Genomic DNA, 12,575 nt, shown 5'->3' with positions numbered 1-12,575 from the left:
CCTGGCTGTGACTCACCACAGCCAACCCGCACATCTCGGCCCCTGAAAGTGCCCCTCCTGTGACTTCTGTCCCTGCCCAGGGTCTCCCTGTGTTCCCCTTTTCCTCTTTGTCCACCGTGGAGCTCCCTGTCCCCTTCTGCAGCCCGGCCACCTGCCATCTGACCAGTGCCACTGTCCCCAAGGCGCCTGGACCCGAGGCAGCCGCTCAGCCTCGTAGAGCCAGCCGCCACTCCTTCCGTCTGCTCCGCAGCGGCCAGAAGGGCCCTGTGCCTGCCAGACACTGCCGAGAGCTGATGCCCGTCCCTCTCCTTTCTGGTTTTCTCCTCTTTCCTCTGATTCCCCCCCAATCTGGGTTTCTCAGCCTCAGCGCTGTTGGCATTTCGGACCTGATCCTCCTGTGTTGGGGGCTGTCTTGTGCTGGTAGGGTTTCTAGCAGCATCCCAGGCCTCTGCCACTGCATGCCAGCTCCCCCCACCCAGTGTGACAAGCGACAACGTCTCCAGATGCTGCCGAGTAGCTTCGCGGGGGTCCCAATCACCCCTACTTGAGAACCGCTACCCTACACCTGTACCCTTTTGGCCCTGAACGCCCACCCCAGCTTTCCCTGTGGGATCCTTTCCCTCTCCCTGCCCCTCTCCTCATCCCAGAGCAATGTCCCTCCCACTACCACCACCACCACCACCACCACCACTCTGCACCCCAAACTGGACTAAGCACCTTCTCTGGCTGGAGCCGCTGGTGTTCCTTCTGGCTGCTCAAAGCCAGGGCCACTCAAGATGGAGACGGAAAATAATGCAAATTGCACATGTGCCGAAACGCTTTGCTAGTGCCTGGGGCCCCCCCTTGTTTTCTGCTCCGATGAAAAGCAGGGAGAGGGGCTGAGCTGAGTGAGGCAGGCTGGGGCTCCAGGGAAGCCACAGCTACACCCCCTCCAGGCCCCACTGCACCCTGGGCCTCGATGAGGCCAAGTACGTCCGGGCGGGAGGGCAGGAGGAATGGGCTGGGGCTGGCCCGGAGGAGGCCTGGTTTCCCAGGATAGGGAGCCTGAGCAAGGTCTGTGCTCTACCGAGGTACAGAAGGCAGGTAGGAGCGGGATGTGAGCCTCTTCTCTGGAAAGCAGGCATCCTGAGGCCCACGTCTGTTCCAGAGTGGCACCCGGGCTGGTGCTAAGCACTTGCCCAGAAGGTCACCTTCTGTCTCCCGTCAGGGCCTCTGCTGCTAAACGCGGCCCTTGTGCTTGCTTCCGCAAGCCTCCACGCCCTTGACCTCCCATCCAAGGATACTTGACTCTCGCTAGAGGATCTTGGGCACATTTTCAGTTCCTCCAGCATCTTTACATAGAGCTCAGAAGACACCCTCATGCCCGTTTTAAAGATACTTCATCTAACATCTAGTCCGGGTCCTAGCCTGCGGGCGCCCTGTCGGGCCTGGCCCTTCCCTGCCCTTTCCATCTCCGGGAAAGGCACGACTCCCCTCTCACTTGGAAGATGCCAACCCACCACCCCTTTAACTAGCACCCTCTTCCCCACTAGACCAACTTGACCCAACCAAAATGGATTAGCACACAGCCAAGAAGATGTAGGCATATAGGCTCTCAGGCCCTAGACGAACCGCTGTCAGAGGATTGCAACCCTTCCCCGGTGCGTGCAAAGTCCCGCCAGACGAGCTGGCTTATCCAGGCCCTTGCCCTTCACCTGACAGTTGAGGACACCTGTCCCTTTGGCTCACGGTGTTCACCCAGGCTGCGTGGGTGCGTGGCTGCAGCACCAGGCAGAGTCCCCAGCCCCGGCACCCTGGAGTCGGGGGGATCCCATGCAGGGCATGTTGATAGTGTGTGTCTTGTCTCCAGCTTTTGCTCATGTCCCCGGCACCTACTTCCTCTTGGGACCCCCTAGTAGAGCCAAGTTGGAGGATGAGGGAAACTGGGAGGGACTTGGGTTGATGGAGCTGAGCCTGAACAGGAACAAGTCCGATTCTCCCTTCCGCCCTCCCTGCCTCTCTCCGTCTCTCCCTCCCTGCCCTATAAGCATAGCCCTGTTCACCTTCCTAAAGCCCTCCCCCTGTCCTGCATGCCAGCACCCAGTAACCTTCAGTGGCCCTGCACGGCTCATCAGAGGCCATCCAGCTCCTCACGTCGGCATTCAAACCCTCTGCCCTCCAGGCCTCCCCTCTCAACTGCCTGGACCTCCCGTAGCCCCCAGCATAGCCCTCAGCTCCAGTCACAGGTTTCACTGTCTCTGAACATCCCACAGGGACCAAGGATGTCCCCTCGCCCCCATCGTCCCTCAGGGCCACTGAGCACTTGCTATGTGCCAGGCCTCACTCTCATCGCTTTGTGATGGTTTGTCTCATGTCATTCATATGCCACAACTGTGAGATCGGTGCTGTGATGAACCCCCTTCTACAGACATGGAAACTGGGACACAGAGGATCGAGAACTGGCCCGAAGTGACATCAGTAAGTGACAGAGACGGGTCTTGGCCCTAGACAGTGTGACTTCAGTCTCCCCGCTTCTGCACCCCACATTCTCCTCTCCCCCTCCCCTCCCCCGTTCTGCACCAGGACGCCTGCAGAAGATTCCTCCTGGTTCCTGCCCCCTCCGCACCCACCAGAGAGCTTTTCAGGAATCCAAGCTGGTTACACTGGTTGAGAGCCGACCGTGCACCTGGCTCCGGGACCTGAGCCGTGACCCGTGACACTCTCTCCCCTGCCCCAAAACCCTCAGCAGTTACCTCCCATGCACAGACTAAAAGGGAGGCCCTTCACACTCTGGCCTCATCATGTCCAAACTCATTGCCCCCCAAAACCCTGTTCTCCCTCTGCTCTGTGCAGCCCCTGCTTCCTAAGGCTCCTTGCTCTGTCGTGACACATGGTGTTCCCTTCGCCTCATCCCCACACGGGGAGGCAGACACACAGGTGTCCTTCGGGCCCCCGCTCAACTTGACTTTCTCTGTGATGGAGTCGTCATTCAGTCCTCTGGGCTGCTCCTCTCGGGGAGTCCTTTCTGGGGGTGAATCCTCCTCCCCAAATTGTGAGGCCCCGCAAGTCAGAAGAGTTCTCGGCGACCTGTCCTTAGTGAACGCCTGCCATGCGCCTGACACCCACATAGGCCCCGGGGGTCCAGACCTGAACAAGACCTTGACCTTCAAGGACCTCACCATCTAGAGGGAAGATAGCATGAAAATGGCCAATTTAGAAAAAAAGTGGTAAATACCATGAGGGGGGTGGGCATGGGGTGGGTGCTAGGGGAGCCCGAACAAGGGGTAATGCACCCAACCAGGGCAATGCCCAACCTGAATGCAGAAGGCTGCAGAGGAAGCTGTCAGGCCAAAACAGGAAGTCGCCCCGACGGAAGAGGGCCCTCTGCGGCAGCCAGAGGCACAGAGCGTGGTGTTTCCAAGGGGTAGGAGGTTCCAGCATGCCCGAGAAGCTTGAGCAGGAACAGGGAAGCGCTGGAGGTGAGAAGAGTAGGCGGCCAGAGGTGATGAGCTTTGGGTGCGGTCTCTGTTGGGACCGCATGTGGCTGCATGCATACAAGTCCTGAGCAGCGACTCAGCCAAATTGGAGAGGTGTGTTTGTTCATATAACAGGGAGCCTGGGAGCGGGCAGTTCAGGGCTGGTCCAATGGCTAAGAAAGCAGGCTCCTTTCCCCTTCCTGCGCTGGCCCCCTCATGACCACAAGACAGCCACTGCGCCCCAAGCCTCGCGTCCATCTATACAGCGAGAAAAAAGGAGGAAGGGCACAGGCTAAAAGGTCTGTGCAGATAGAATCTACCTTTGTATTGTTTGTTTAAATTATGCTAGGATAGGGGCCCCTGGGTGGCTCAGTCGGTTAAGCGTCCGACTTCGGCTCAGGTCATGATCTCGCGGTTCCTGGGTTCGAGCCCTGCCGCCGGCTCTGTGCGGACAGCTCAGAGCCTGGAGCCTGCTTCGGATTCTGTGTCTCCCCCTCTCTCTGCCTCTCCCCCCGCTTGTGCTCTGTCTCTGTCTCTCTCAAAAATAAATAAACATTAAAAAAATTTAATAAAATAAGTTATGCCAAGATACATACAACAAAAGTTGACGGTTGTAAGCATTTTCAAACGTATGGCGTTAAGTACCATCACGCTGCTGTGAAGTCCTCACCACCATCCATCTCTGGACAGGAGTGTTTAAGTTCACTTTCATCTTGCAAAACTGAAACTCTGTCCCTGTGAAACAAGTGCCCGTCTCCCCCTCCCCCTGCCCCTGGCAACCCGCGTTCTATTTTCTGTTTCTATGAAGCTGACCGCTCAAGGTACCTCGTGTAAGCGGAATCATCCAATATGCGTCCTTTTGTGACTGGCTTATTTCACTTAACCTACTGTCCTCAAGGTTTATGCATGCTGTGGCACATGCCGGAGGTTTCTTCCTTTTCAGGGCTGAATAGTATTCCATGGTGTGACCACATTTTGTTCACCCCCCTCCCCATCTGTCAGTGGGCACTAGGGTTGCACTCACTTTGGGGTGACTGTGCACAGCACTGCTGCGAACATGGGTGTGTAAGTACACTTCAGAGTCCCTGCCTCCAACACTCTGGGGTCTGAAGTGGATTTGCTGGATCGTGTGCCTATGGTGCTATTTTGGACTTCGGCGGGACCACCTGCTTTCCGTAGTGCCTCACGGTGTTCCCTTCTGTCCCGCACGACGCCAGGCTTTCGTTTTTCCGCATACTCGCCAACGCTTGCCGAGAGGCTGGACTTGACCACTAACAGGTTTTAAGCATCTTTGTGTACGTCCCTAACATAGCACAGCTCCAGGAATGTAATAAGTGCTCCCTAAATGTTTGTTGAGTGTTTATCTGACTCCTCCTTTATCTGCCCAAACCCCACACATCCTTAAGCCTCACGGAGGGTCCTGACTCCTCTATGGAACCCTCCCTCCGGGTGCCGGTCCAGTGGTCTTCGCCCTTGTAAGGCTGCCATGGCCTTAGTCCCATGCGCTTGAGTATTTCGGGCGACAGGGGAGGGACCCCGGCTTGAACTCTTTTCACTCCGTGGATCTGTCTCCTCCTCCCCGAGTGGATGATAAGCTTCTTGAGGATCAGGACTTTGTCCCCGACCTCAGCGGTTTCCCCAGGCCAGCTAGGAGAATACTGAGTGTCATAAACAGACTCTCAGGTTGGTGCCAATTGAATTGCCTCGTGACTGCCTGGCCTAGGACAAGGCAGTGGAGTGACTTCGTGGCAGCAGAAACGACCCTGGATTTCACGCTAAAGCTTGCCGCTTCCTCTTTGTTACCTGCGACAGGACACGTATCCTGTTACCTCCGCTCCAGAGTGACTGTGGCAGTCACTCCCCTTGACGGAAATGTCTCACAGATTGTGAGGCCCTCTGGCGTGCATTATCCTTTTGAATCCCGGCAAGGACCCCGTGAAGTGGGCAGGGCAGAATTTATTTAACCTGTTTTCAAGATGAGAAAATGATGGCTCAGAGAGGTTAAGTGATTGGCCCAAATGGCTCAGCTGGGAAGGGCCCGAACGGGCCCTCTGACTCCCCAGCTCTGTCATCCCCTCCCCGTCGGTCCAGCTCATGGGAAGGCGGGGCTGCGAGGAATCTATGAGAGTCTGGACGGCAAAGTGCTTTGTGGGCACCGGGGTGCCTTCTGCTCCGCAACGCCTGTGCAGGTTGGGGTTGGTCCTGGCTGATCCGCGGGAGATGGGATCAGATGGGGTTTGGGTCAAAGAAGGAGGGTGGGAGGAAGGTTCTGCTTCTCTCCCGGACACCTGAGGGTTCAGACAACTGTCAGGGCAGGGAAGACGTTTGCACAGCCGAGCCGGGAGGTGGCTCTCAGGGAGAGTGTTCACCCCTGTCCCCCTTTTGAGGGGAGCAGGGACAGACAGGCAGGCGCTGTTCCTCCAGACGCCTGCCGGCCACGCACCTGCTCCCCTGGAACCCGCGGGCTCCGGTGCCACATGTTCCCTGCCTCTCTCCTTCCTTCTCCAGGGCTAACCCCCTTGCCCTCTCCCCCCCACCTCCTCTTCCCCCTCCTTTCACGAGTATAATGAGCTTGATAAGAAATTGTCTCGTTAACAGGATTAGCCACGGAAATCTCTTGTCCCCTCCCATTCATTCTGTAATGCTCCCGTCTCGTGTCCTGTAATTTTCTGCTCGTATCAGAGGCTGCGGACCACCTCAGGGATATTAATTCCTACTTGTTCTTTGATGGTGTGACTGCTGATATGCCGGGATGCCCCCCACAGCTGCCGGGCCCCAGGGCCTTGTGGGTAAATCACACCGAGGCCCTCGCAGGCTGTCTCCTGCCAGCGTCAGCTGCTCCCCGGTTTTCTGCTGCCATCACCCCCCCCCGCCCCCTCCCCTGTTCCTCCTCAGCTTCCAGTTCTGGGGGCAGTGACTGCTTCTAACTTATAGGCCAAGGAGGCAGAGCTCAAGCTGGAGCCTAGGCGGCAGAAGAATGATAAAAATGATAGATGCATGCCCCCAGTGTGCTCCTTTCCTTCCCTCTCAACCCCTTCCCCTCCCCACCCCCACACGTGTCCCTCAGAAGACTCTAGAGAGGGGACATGCGGAGGTAGTTCGGCCCAGGCGGGTAAGAGCGTCGAGCTTTGGGCCCGGGTTCACTTCCTGGGTCTGTGCCGCAGACAGCATCTTGTCCAACCTCTCTGAGCCTCAGTTTTGTCATCTGTACATTGGGGATGATAATACCCATCTGGCAAGGTTGCGGTAATGCACTAAATATAGTACCTGACACATAGTAAGTGCTCAACTAATGCTACTTTCCTCCTCTGCTCTTTCCAAGACTGGAATTTGGTGGGAGTGGGGAATACAGTTCCTAGAACTTACCGAGATATTCTTGTTTCAACCCTAAGTTGTATCCCAAACTCTTTCCTTGCACCGACGTGCTCTGACCTTTGCCCTTCCAAATTTCTTTCTCTTTATGCATCTTTAGGGACTTTTGCAGAGGGACCTTATGACCCCCTCAACCCAGAATGCTAATTACAAGAAAGCTCAGCATAGAGGATGAATCCCAAGAAGGGGTAGCAGGAAAACAAGGGTCCTGCCTATCCTGTGCCCCTCCACTGGGGATGAGGGCAGAGCAAAGAGGCATCCTGAGAAAGAGACCAAGTCTAGAATAGTCCATGACCGGGGGCAAGAGGGTCATGCTGGGCGGAAGCCCAGGCTCTGGGTCAGCAGGGCATGTTCAGGGAGAGGCAGAGATGCAGGGAGGCCAGAGGCTGGAGGAGGTCACCTCCCTCAGCTAGGAAATTGCTAGAGTCAAAAGAGGGGAGACCAGAGCAAAATCTGGGTAGATTTGGAAGCAGTTTTGTGATGGATTACCCAGAAAGCATCAGAGAGTGAGAGGTGGGACATTGTACCTGTCTGGTGAGGGGGCTCAGCATCCCAAGTGCTGGGGCCACGCTGCACAAGGTGAGGGAGCAGCACGGGCCCAGGGACCTGGCGGGGCCAGAGCTGTGCTCAGAGGACACTGGTCAGCGTCACCGCTGGGAACGGCACTTGCACAAAGAGCCTAGCGCGTGTCATCAGTAAGTCCCCAGCGTGTACCCCAGGAAGCCTAGGGTAGTCTTCATCTGTGCTTCTCATTTAATGTCTGTCCACCCTGAAAGATGGCCATCGTCCACAGCTAATGTCAGTAAACACACCTTGGGCTCGCAGGCCAGGCCCGTGGAAATCCCACGGGGCAATGTGAGGCTTCTGGCCTCAAGGAGTTGTGGAGTCAGACAATCTGGGTTCATATCCCAATTGCGTCGTTTTCTAGCTGTGTGGCCTTGGGCAGGTATCTCATCTCCCTGAACCCGGTTGCCAAAGCTCTGAGATGGGGATGATCTTGCCTGCCCCCCAGGATTACGATGAGGCAATGCGTGTGAAGCATCTATAGCACTCTGCCTGGCACGTCGTGGAAATCCGTAAATGAGAAGCACCACCCCCCACCCTCCCCCTCTCCGTCCCCTGCGCACTGTCACCAAGGAAGACAAGCCACTAACGCATCGCGAGTATGCATGCGCATGAGCAGGGTAGGGGCAGAGGGAGAGAGGGAGAGAGAGAGAGACTCTTATGCAGGCTCCAGGCCCAGCATGGAACCCAACTCAGGGCTCAATGAGATCAGGACCTGAGCCAAAATCAAGAGTCGGATGCTCAACCGACTGAGCCACCTTGCATTTCTAAGATGAATGACAAAAACTGAGTGTGTCGTGAAAGCCTAGCAAGGGGTACAGATACCACAGGTTAGGGGAGGAAGAGAGGGCAGGAGGCCTGGGTGGGGGGAGGGGAGGCTCCCAACAGGTAGGATGTAATTTAGAGCTTAAAGGTGCTGTGATTGCACAGCGTCGGGGAGAAGCGTGTGGACCGGTACAGCTGGGGCAGAGTGCTGGTGCGTTTCGTCATTTCAATAAGACAGACTCACTTCGAGGGCCGATAAAATGCAAACGGTGATGGGACTGTGCGCGTTTCTCCCTTTCCTGACGAGCTCCCTGGCTGGCATCCCTGGCGCGCCATACAGCCAGGATGATTAGCCTGCGAATAAAAAAGGTAGGTGTTCAGAATAACGGGATAGCCTCTGCTATTTGAGCAACGTCAGAGGATTTTCAGGGGCTCTAGCGAGAGGGAAACGGGATGCGGGAATAACCCAGATCCACCTACACGAGCGGTCACTCCAAGTTCCTGAGTAGCTAGAAGTCAGCGTTAGGTAGATTCTGCTCTCCCCAGAAGCCGTGTAGTAATAACAATGAGAGCTGTCGTCTACTGAACAATTACTGGCAGGCACCGGGCCAGGCAGTTTATTTTTGCGACAAATCCAGCCCTGAGATTGGTATGGATGAGGAAACTGAGTCGCAGAGGCAGAGGACCACACCGTGGAGCCAAGATCTGTCTGACTTCAGAGCCCAAGGACTTAACCACAGAGGTGAAAGGGCTGAGATCCACATACTCATTCATTCATTCATTCATTCATTCATTCATTCATTCGACAAATATCATTGAGCACCACTGTATGCGGATGTTGAACCCGAAACTGAGCCCAGAGTCATGGGCAGGCAAGCAGCCCAAGCGTCATGGAGGTCACGGTCTCATTCACCGGCACGCACTTGGCCTTTAGCAAGTGCCCGATATGGGCCATACCAGGGCCTGGGAGGCAGAGGTGCTGCCAGCTGCTCTTGGCCTTCAGGGATTCTGACCATTCGTTACGGGAGCTTCCTCTCCCTGCAGCGTGTGGACACCGGAGGCCTCTGAACCAAGCAGGCACCTGGAGTGGAGGGTGGTGAGTCAGGAGGCAAACATGGGAAGGACAGAGGGATGGTCTCCACTGCCATCCCAGTGCCCTCGGAGCCACATCAGAGGGCTTCAAGAGGTCACAGTATGATGCCCCTCGCAGCCAGACCTCCTCCTGGGACACTGTAGGACCAGCTTCCTCATCCTCTGTCTCTACCCACCCAGTGGTCGCCAGACAGTCCGGAGGAAGGACGGGGACAGAGAAGGGGAGCGTCCTTGAGGTGCTGCTTCTGAGGCAGCTCACTGAGACCCCGCCAGAGATGAGGAGGCTGGGGCTGAGGCTTCCTCTCCAAGACCTGCATCCAGGTCGCACAGCTTCCACAGGGGGCGGCGCCCGCGTTTCTGGTGACAGATCCACTGCCGCGTTCCCGGCCCTGGCCCCGGTGTCCCAGGGGATCGGAAGAGTGGCATACAGTATCTTTAAGGAACGTGCATTCGATCCGGGAATACCAGAATGGCTCCTATGGGCCAGTAGGGAAACAGTCTAAATGTGAGACCTGAGGCCCCCCTGGGTCTCAGGGTGTGGCCCCACAGTAGGCACGTGCACCGTCTGGAAAAGGAGAGGAAGTCTACATTAGATGGGCTTTCCAAGAGGACTTCCAGAAGAAAGAAGGTTCCAGAAGGGCCTTGTTGGGGTTCGGGGAGGCTGGTGGCCTTCTCTATGGGCAGGAGCTGGTGGGAATGTCCAGGGCAGTGCGGGGCACAAGGAAGTGGCATAGCAAAGCAAGGCTTTGGATTTGGACAGCCCCCGCTCGGTGATTTGGGGCGAATTAGAGGGGAGGGAAAAACCTCTATCTCAGTAAGGCCGTAGCAAGGATTAAATGAGACAGCATATCAGGAAGAGCCCCGAGCATAGTGCCCAGCATCGGTCCCATTGTTCTGAGCCTCCACCTGTTCTGAGCCAGGGCTGGGCCTACAGGGGTGGCCGGGACCCTCAAGGAGCCTGCCAGGCCTCTGGGCTTCTGGTGACTCAGCACACATTCCATCACAGCTGTGACCATGTGCAGGGAATCAGGACATGGGACACTCGTGGGGAAGGTCGTCTTGAGGAAGGGAAAGTGAGCCGAGCTCTGACAGGGGGGTGGCCAGAGTGAACTCTAGGAAGGAAGGGGGCAGGTGTCCCAAGTAGCCAGGCTTGGAGGAGGAAGGAGGTGGGACTTCTGGGGGAGCAGAGGAAGGCCAGTGTGGCTGGAGTTGGAACCAAGATGGCACTACGTGGGGTCAGGGGAAGGATGCTGGGTTCTGGCTGCCCTGTTAAGGATTTCAGTCTTTATCCTGAGAGACATAGGAAGCCTCGGTGGGATCAGATGTCCGTGGCTGTAGCAAGGTGCGTGAATCAGAGGAGGCCACACGCGGGTATGGACATACAGTAGGGGGCCGGGATGGAGAGGCGGCCCTTCATAGGACACGCACGTGCAGCAAGTGCTCGCTGGGGAGGTGGGTGGGGCCCGAGCGAGGCCTCCAAGGACCAGGGGGTCAGAACGGGTCTCCTACTCCGTCCATCACCGCAGAGCCACCCAGGGTACAAGGAAAACCCCAGCTTTTCAGTGGCCCATGGGGGTTCGAGATGCAGCGTGGTCACAGAGGGGAGGGTGGAGAGCAGGAAGTGGGAGCCACACCTTCGAGGCGAGCCCTGGGGGGGGGCGGGCATCCCCATCCACCACCCCCAGGTCCAAGCACCCAGGGTCCCCCTCCCTGCCGGCCGCCTGGTGACCAGGGTTCTGTAGAAGCAAGGCCGCTTTCCCAAATCGTAATAATAGTTATTTCCATTACGCCATGAGCATCTGACACATGGAGCAGTGAGGAGCTGTGAAGCCCCCCCAGTGGGTAACATAAAAGTGGGGGTGGGGGCTTCCGGGAGGCTGGGAGGCCGCCTCTCGGGCTGGGCTCTGCCATGTGCAGCCGGAGGAGGACGGGGAAGAAAGAGGCTTATTTCAGCACCCTGTGATTATGGCATCTTGTTTTTGTAGTTTGTTCAACAGACCTCTCTCCCTCTCCCTCCTCCCCCCTCGCCTCTCTCTTTTTCATCTTCCTCTCTCAGCAAATCCATTTAAATGCGATGCTATTCTTAAAGCGCCCCTCTCATGCATGTCTAATGAATGTCAGGAAAATGCTATTACAATGGGGCTGAGGAGGATCCGATCGGCACTGTGTGTACAAGTCATTTGAAAGGAAGCCGGGGAGTGCTCCAGTTTTATTACAGCATAATTAGAAATAAAATCTTGTTGCAATAGGAGAATGAGAGATGTGTGCTAATCCTGGGGTAGAGAAGGAGAGAGCTGTATTTGGAGAAAAGGACTCAGGGAGAGAGGAAGCCGGCCACTGCTCTCTGTCTCCCTCCACCCAGGCTCTCCGGCTCTCGTTCCCCTTCCCGAGTCCTTTCATCCTTGTGCCCCCTGTGAGCTGCAGGTCCCTGGGGGCTCTCCAGCGACAGTGCTGACGCCCTTGTAGGTCTCAGCGGCCCAGAGCAGTCAATCTGCTCTGCCGGGGCCCCAGGGAGCCGAGCCTGGTCCCTCCCTGGGAACCCACACCCTCCTGCCTGCTTAGGAGGCCAGCCTGTGGGCAGCTGGAGGTGGCGGGAGTGGTCAGGGCCCCCCGGCGCTTGGAGGCTGAGGCCCAGGTCAGGCGGTAAGTGCCCCCACCCCCGCCGCTACGACAGTTATACATTTGTTTATTCATTAACTCCTTCCGTTATTCAGTAACTTCCAACTGACTCCTTGCACACCAGGTATCGCACTGGGTGTATTCACTGACCCCTCTCATTCTCACAGGAGGTAGGCTCAAAGAGGTCCCATGGCTCACCCAGCACCTTCGGCAAGGAAGGGAAACTTTCGAATCCGAGCCCTTCTGAATCCAGACGGGGCCTTTTCTGCTCCATTGTGCCGTCACCTTCCTTGGTCCTCGTGAGACCTCAGGTTCCTGTGCCTCCAGTGACCCCATCTCCTGTAGAGGCCACAGGCAGAGATAAAGATCGGGGACCTGGCTAATCTCCCTTACAGGGCAGAAATGGGGACTCCTGGGTGGTAGCAGCTTGGCATGATCAGGCTAGGGCGACGGCGGGAGTCAGGGGCTGCTGTATCCGTGTAGACGACTCTGGCCCTGGAGGGTTGAGTCCGTCCTGTCTCTTGCGCTCAGCACCCCTCAGAGCCCTGACCAAGGTGGGGTTAAAAAGAGAGACACCCCCCCCTTGTCCAGCCAAGTGGAGGGAAATCGTAGAATCACAAGGAAAGTGAGGCTTGGGAAGTATCTTCAAGACCAAACGGTTCCAGCCCCCTGTTCATCATTTAGGGAAACGGGCCCAGAGGGGCACCA

General features: G+C 56.8%; 1 protein-coding gene across 1 annotated transcript in view; it reads left to right on the top strand.

Moving 5' to 3' along the window:
• Positions 1-12,575, top strand: part of DSCAML1 (DS cell adhesion molecule like 1) — a 347,848-nt gene that overhangs the window by 218,696 nt on the left and 116,577 nt on the right. The gene's annotated exons all lie outside the window — the stretch shown is intronic.

The sequence above is a fragment of the Panthera tigris genome, chromosome D1 (assembly GCF_018350195.1).
Source record: "Panthera tigris isolate Pti1 chromosome D1, P.tigris_Pti1_mat1.1, whole genome shotgun sequence".
Classification (NCBI taxonomy): Eukaryota; Metazoa; Chordata; class Mammalia; order Carnivora; family Felidae; genus Panthera; species Panthera tigris.
Note: the sequence above shows the minus strand (reverse complement) of the source record. Positions and strands in the feature narration are given on the sequence as shown.